The sequence below is a fragment of the Notothenia rossii genome (assembly GCF_949606895.1).
Source record: "Notothenia rossii genome assembly, chromosome: 4".
NCBI lineage: Eukaryota > Metazoa > Chordata > Actinopteri > Perciformes > Nototheniidae > Notothenia > Notothenia rossii.
Window position 1 is genome coordinate 40,041,993 of NC_136902.1, and position 7,611 is coordinate 40,049,603.

Genomic DNA, 7,611 nt, shown 5'->3' on the forward strand with positions numbered 1-7,611 from the left:
AATCAGTGAGCGATACACAGTAAGGGGGCGGGGCGAGTATCTGAGGATTTCATCGGAGGATGGATCGGTGGTTCCTCGGTTATCACTCCTCTATTATCGCTCCTCGCTCCTCAATCCTCGGTCCTCCGGCAGAAATAAGAGCCATGGGACGGTACTCAAGATGGCTCAGACAAATCAACTTCCGGTGAGACCGAGGACCGAGGAGCGAGGAAATGAAAATAGTCGACCTGAGACAGGGCCATAGACGCCAGCCATTGGAATGAATGGAATGCAGTTGGAGGTCAACCAATCACAGAGCTTGAGAACTAAGCACTGGGCTTGTCAAACAGAGCACATGGTGTAGTCCTAAACAATAGCTGGGGATTCTGTGTAGTGTAGTGTCTTGTGCCATCCTTTACTCCGAAAAAATATTTGTTTCTCCGAATCGAAGGGGAAAAATACAAAAGCATTGCACACAATTTAAACCAATCAATGTTGTGTAATTAACAAGGATAATCTGGTGTTTTTTAGTCGATGAGTAGTGCAGATATCACTGTAAAATCAATTGACAGTAAGGGGAATACTTACTTCCGGGTGTACAATTCTCCGTTATCCAATGTGAATGGACGCTCACATTGCCTTTAAGAGCAGCTGACACAAACGAATGCCGTGCTTCCATGAGCGTCAAATCCCTCCGCAGATGGGAATACATTGCAATCAGTTGAAAGCTATTTGCGTCCCTTTATGAAGCTGAAGGAGACTAGGAGCGTCACAACTGCACGCCACGGGACCCTGACCAAGTGTCGCTCCTGGACGATTATGGAGTGAGAGTGTGTTGGATATTGAGGTAACCCAAAAGTAACTGAATTTAATCAGGTTACATTACTTTTTTATTCCGAAACTGTGATTAGACGGGAACATTTACGGTATTAGAACAGCAAGAGTATAGTGCAGATTAAGTAATAAAATAGTTACATATCATATAAAAAAGTATGTTATTAATAATTAATATTAATAAAAACACAATAAGTAAAACCAATAACAGATAAATACTAGGGCTGTCAAGTTAACGTGTTAATAAGGCGTTAACGCAAAAAAAAATAACGGCACTAATTATTTGAACACGATTAACGCATGTGTATTTTTTGTCCTTGGCCGCCCCGTAGTTTCAGAGCGCATCGAGTTTAAAATACCATCTACAAGCTGATGCTGACAGCCCCTCTCCTGCCGTCCGCTTGCGGCAGACCACACTTCCACGCTCACCGGCAGGCACCGACCGGCCATCGGGAGGACCGGGAGGGTGTGTGGCGCGAGCGGGCGAGCGAGAGAGAGAGAACGGGCACACCTTACGTGTATTGTTGTTGTTAGCATCTGGTGCTAGCTAGCTGCGCTAACGGATATAAGGAGCTGTTTCAATGAAAACAGAGGAGCGTCATTGCGCCGACAACTGCGCCGAGCACTTGACTTTATGCAGGTAGCCAGACAGTGGGACATTGTACGAAAAGTCAGCACGGATAGTGCGCGCAACATGATTGCAGCTTCCAGGCAGCTCCCGTTCGAGCATATGCCTTGAGTTACACATAGCTCAAACGATGCATCACAGTGTCCACACACACACACACACACACACACACACACACACACACACACACACACACACACACACACACACACACACACACACACACACACACACACACACACACACACACACACACACACACACACACACACACACACACGTCACACACACACACACACACACACACACACACACACACACACACACACACACACACACACACACACACACACACACACACGGTATTGTATTATTGTATTGTATGAGAGAGGTTCAAGGTTGAATTGAGGCGGATATTTGTAATGTTCAGAGGTTATGTTTAATATTCATGAGAATATTTGTCATTGATCAAATGTTAATAAACAAACATTTGCATAAAGCATATTTGTCCACTCATATGTTGATAAGAGTATTAAAAACTTGAAAAATATCCCTCTAAGGAACATTTAGACAGATCGTTTGACAGCCCTAATAAATACACCATGGTACAACAACAAAAAAGTGTAAAAGTGAACATATAACAAATATTGAAGTAGCTGGTAATGTTTACAGATCGTAAATAAATTGAAATAAAATGACAAAGTAAATTGCACGAGGCTTGAGTATGTTGAATTTGTTGACATAATACGTTCAATTAAAGTCACCGTTTTAGTTTTTCAGTGTCTTGCACAACATGCTTTCACCTGCAGTGTGAGAGTGGAAATGTCCTCTGGCTGTGTGAAATGACCCGCACTTGAACCTGCTAATCAGCCTCAGGACTCATTGATTTAGTGCCAGAGGAGGAAAGAGGAGGAGGAAGAGCGTATTGATTTGGTGGCAGGCGGTTCCTGACAGCTGCGCTAAGCTAGCACGTCCTCCTCTCAGCAAGTCTGAAGCCAGGCCGACAGGGAAGTGCCTAAGAAGTTTAAGCTGTAAATCCCACAGATTTCCTGCAGCCCCTTCCCCCCCCACCCCATCCCTCCTCACACACCATCACGGATCTCCACCAGCAAACACGCTCACCTTCTTTCACAATTACAAGCTTATTCAGAAATCCGATTCAGAATACGTTTATCGTCCCGTAGAGGGGAAATGTGCGTTACTACAGCAAAAAATATCAAAACATTCATTAAGACGTCATATTCATATTCTGTACAAACTGTAAGGTCCACTGAGACAAATGTAACATTTGTGATATTGGGCTATATAAATAAAAATTGATTGATTGATTTATTGATTAAGAGGCATGCATACAATATTAAAGCTAAAGATTACAATTTACAAAAGAACACATGCAGGTTGACAACATAAATTACCAGTAACATTATTTAAGTGTAGCATGTATAGAGCAGTGTGATAGTAGTGAAAGTGTAGTTATATATTGCACAGTTATTACAGATGTATTACAGTAGTTGAATTTTCCGGGTCCTATCTCCCCAAGTCAGTATGGTCTAATTGCCAGCTGTGGAAAGTAACTAAGTACATTTACTCAAGTTGTGGACTTAAGTACGTTTTTGACATATTTGTACTTAAGTAGTTACATTTATTGCTTCTTTATACTTTGCTTCATTCCAGAGGTGAATATGACAGTTTTTACGCCACTACATTTATTTTAACACTCAGTCACTTAGTACGAATAATATCACATTTATGCTGACATGGTATAATGCTGGAATATACTACTTATCTAACTAAATAGTATCCAAATGTGCTCCACATTGACAAACTACAACACTAAAATGTTCTTACATTTATAAAAACAGGATAATATAATAAACATAATAATCTAACACTGTGAAAATATCCATTCTTTAACATGTACTTTTGACACTTGAGGTATATTTAGCTGGTAATACTTCTGTATTTACGTTTATTATTTCAAAATGGGATGTTGTGCATTACTTTTTGTACTTTAAGTATATTTTGATGCAAATATTTTTCTACGTTTAATTAAGTACAATCTAGAAATCAGGACTTTTACTTTCAATAGAGTACTTTATGACTTTCCAACACTGCTAATTGCTAAGAGAAAATAGAGAATTGCCTCCATGTTCAATGTACAGTATCTGTTTTCAAAGCTAAATAAGCTATACAAATGTTGGTTGAATTACTCTGGACTGTGATGGAAGTGTGTCCGCTTTTCATGGACATCTGTGGCACTGTGAAAAAGCCACATCTGGAGTAACTCTTCGGAGCCTATTTCCCTTCCTGCTTTTGGTATGCTGTAGCAAGAAGAAATGTGTTCTGCATTAGGCTTCCGATCTATAGTATGGTATACTGAACTGAAAGTATATTTTAATAGAATGGTTTAAAGCTGACATCCCTCATCTTATCGCAGGGTAATACTGTCATTCCATTTCATTTGCTTTATTTCTCTCCTCAATGAGCTCTACTGTAGATCTTTGATATATTGGTATTCCTTTCCATTGAATTTTTTTTAACATATATATTTTATTAAACATTTTCAAAGACAAAAACCTACAAGGACATGGCTCACACACATCACAAATAGGACAGGACAATAACATGAAGGGTGGGGGGGTAGGGGGATTACAGTTTCACTTACATTTTATGTATGCATATGGCTTTGTATTTATACATGATTTGCTTCATAATATAGATATACTTCATTGTTTAATAGATAAATAAATAAATAAATAGGTAAACAGTCAAATAAATAAATATATACAGTACACACACACACACACACACACACACACACACACACACACACACACACACACACACACACACACACACACACACACACACACACACACACACACACACACACACACACACACACACACACACACACACACACCTCTTCTGATTAATTCACCTATTCATCCATTTCCCATTTAATTTTACTTCTTTCATTATTATTACCGTTATTTTTTCTGTTTCTTCATAGCTTATTTTTCTTTATTTATATTTATTTATTAATAGTATTATATTTATTGTTGGCAGCCGAGAAGGTTTGAGTCCAGGAAAGCCCTTATCTTATCCCAAAGCCTGTTGTCTGGCTTAACCAAATATAACAGGGAGAAAGCAGCTTCTTCTACTTAAGATGTTTAGGAAGTCCTCCAGCCATCTATTTCAATTGAAGCAGTTGGGCTTTTTACTATTTGCCCAATGTGTTGTATGTCATGTGCTTGCATATGTATATTATTCAATGGGTTACCACCCGCTGTGAATATTGGGTTTTTCCATAATGGGCATGAAGGGAGGGAAATACTAGTGATGTCTCCTTTGTACAGATTTAACCACACTGATAGAAAATTGAATTAATGGATTATTCAGATTGGATTTGGGGGAGTACCATAATGAATTTAAAGATATTGATTTATTGTTTTCTGTAATTATTTGTCCTTCCAGCCAGTCCCAGTTAGGTTTTTTCTGTGTCGCTCCATAACCCTATACTATAGGGAATCTGGCATTGAATGAGAGATAATATAAGTATAAATTGGGCACCCCCAGTCCACCTGTTCCCCTCGGCATAGACAACTTTTTATGGTTGATTCGTGGTTTTTTATCCTTCCATATGAATTGAGAGAATATAGTGTTTATTTCTTTAAACCAATATTGTGGGATTTTAAGGGGAATTGAATATATTATATAGGTCAATCTTGGTAGAACATTAATTTTTAACAAATCTACCCTTCCCCACAGCGATAGGGGTAAAGAAGTCCATCTTCTCAAGTCATCTTTAATGGTTCTAAGTAAGTCTGGACCATTCATTTTGAAGATCTTGTTAATTGATGATCTGATGTTCATGCCCAAGTATCTCAATCCATCAGCTTTCCAAACAAAAGGAGCAGAGCCTAAGTGATTAGAGTGAGCCTGACAGTTTAGTGACATGGCTTCACTTCTACTCCAATTTATTTTATATCCTGACAATAAGCTAAATTCTCGAATAACCTCTAGCACCTTAGGTATAGAGTTTAGTGGGTCAACTAATGTTAAAAGGATATCATCAGCGTATACGTTTATACTGGATTTTCCCGGATGGCACAAGCCAAGGGCTCAAGAGCTCAAATGAATATTAGAGGGGATATGGGACATCCCTGCCGTATTCCCCGATGCAGGGGGAAAGGATCAGAGAGCATGTTGTTGCTTCTGACGGAGGAGACTGGCTTATTGTAAAGAGCTTTAAACCATCTCATACAGACAGGGCCAAATCCACATTTTGAAAGAACATTAAATACATATGGCCATTCTATTCTTTCAAAGGCTTTCTCTGCATCCAGTGATATTGCCATTGCTGGGAGATGGAGGGAATTAGCGCTTAATACAACCTGGAGCAGCCTTCTCATGTTATTAGCTGACTGGCGTCCAGCTACAAATCTGGTCTAGATTCACTAGGGATGGGATAACTTCCTCCAGGCGAAGGGCTAGGATTTTTGCAAACACTTTGTAATTATTGTTAAGAAGACTTAGGGGTCGGTAGTTGCTCAGGTATTGATGATCTTTCCCAGGTTTTGGAAGTAGAAATAATGTGGCGGTACGCATTGTTATTGTCATGTCAACATAACCAACAATGGTGAAAACACTTCCAGAAAGCATTTACAAAATTCAATACTAAAGCCATCGCACCCAGGGGTCTTACCCGATGTAAGAGATTTTATGGCATACGCTATTTCGTTTGGCGTGACACAAGATTCCAACTCGTGTTTCTGAGTAGGATTTAGTACATGAAGTGTAACATTCTTAAAAAATTGATCCAGGCTATGGTCTTGTGCTGTGCACTCAGTTTGATATAAATTGGAGTAAAATGTTTGGAATTTGCGGTTTATTAGCTTGCATGGCTGATTATCCACCCAGGTGGCCTTAAAGGCTTTCCATACTGTTGGAATGGAAGACACAGAGTCTACATTTATTGATGTATATTCATTTATTTTATTGTCAATAAGTGAGATGAATTCGTCATCTTTTAATAAAGAATTGTTAAGTCTCCATTGTTTAGGTCTGTTCTCACTAGCAACTAGGAAAAAGTGATAGACTGAGGGGCGTGGTCTGATAGGACAATACTATGTATGTCCGCATCCATTACATTTTTAATAACAGAGTGGGATATTAAGAGGTAGTACATTCTTGAGTAGGATTTATGCACCTTAGAATAAAATGTATATTCACGTGAGAGAGGGTACAGTGTCCGCCACATATCAGCAATTGCCAGTGTTATATTTTCAGTGTTAGTGTTAATCAGCAGGGTTCAGTGTTATTTTAACACTTAATTTAGTCAAGCTTTTTTTCCCTGAAAGTGTTGGTGTCAATTTTGGTCGTTGCGAGGACTCTCACGGCCTGAGTGTTGAATTGACCACACCCCTCAATTTCCGGCAAAGGAGCGCCATCCAAGACCTTCGACACAGCCATTTTTCTAACCGAAGCCGTAAGTTTCACTCGATTAAAATTAATGTTTTGCGGTTGATGTTGTCACATATGCATACAATGCATACAGAGTTAAGGCTGTTATGACAGTGTTGCGACATGCTTTACAGCATGCGAAAGACTGCTTTACTTCAGAGTAAGCCCGCCAGTTGTGTCGTTGCTGCCAACTGTAATGTCTTGACTTACTGTACAATAAACCTGAGTCGTGAAAGATACTCGACCCTCGATCATTCTACATGGTGTCAGAAGTGACCGGTGAGTCACAGGAATTAAACAAGACAAAGTAGAGGAATATAGACGGCGGAATGGCCAAGTTTAATCCCCCAGCAAACTTTTCGTTTGATAAGCCGACTGAATGGCCAGAATGGAGGCAATGCTTTGAGCGGTACAGACTCGCTACTAAACTCGAAACAAAAATGACGGGAGAGTGCAGGTGAGCTGCCTGATTTATGCCATGGGCAACGAGGCAGAAAACATATTCAAGTCATTCACTTTTGCCGAAGAAGATGACGGCGATGACTTTGCCGTTGTGGTGGGAAAGTTCAACGAGTATTTTCCCGAGGAGGAACGTTATCCACGAGAGGGCATGTTTCCACCAGCGGGTCCAGCGGCCAGGGGAGAAGGCAGAGGGTTTCATCCGAGCCCTGTATGATCCATCTGAACACTGTGAGTTTGGCGTA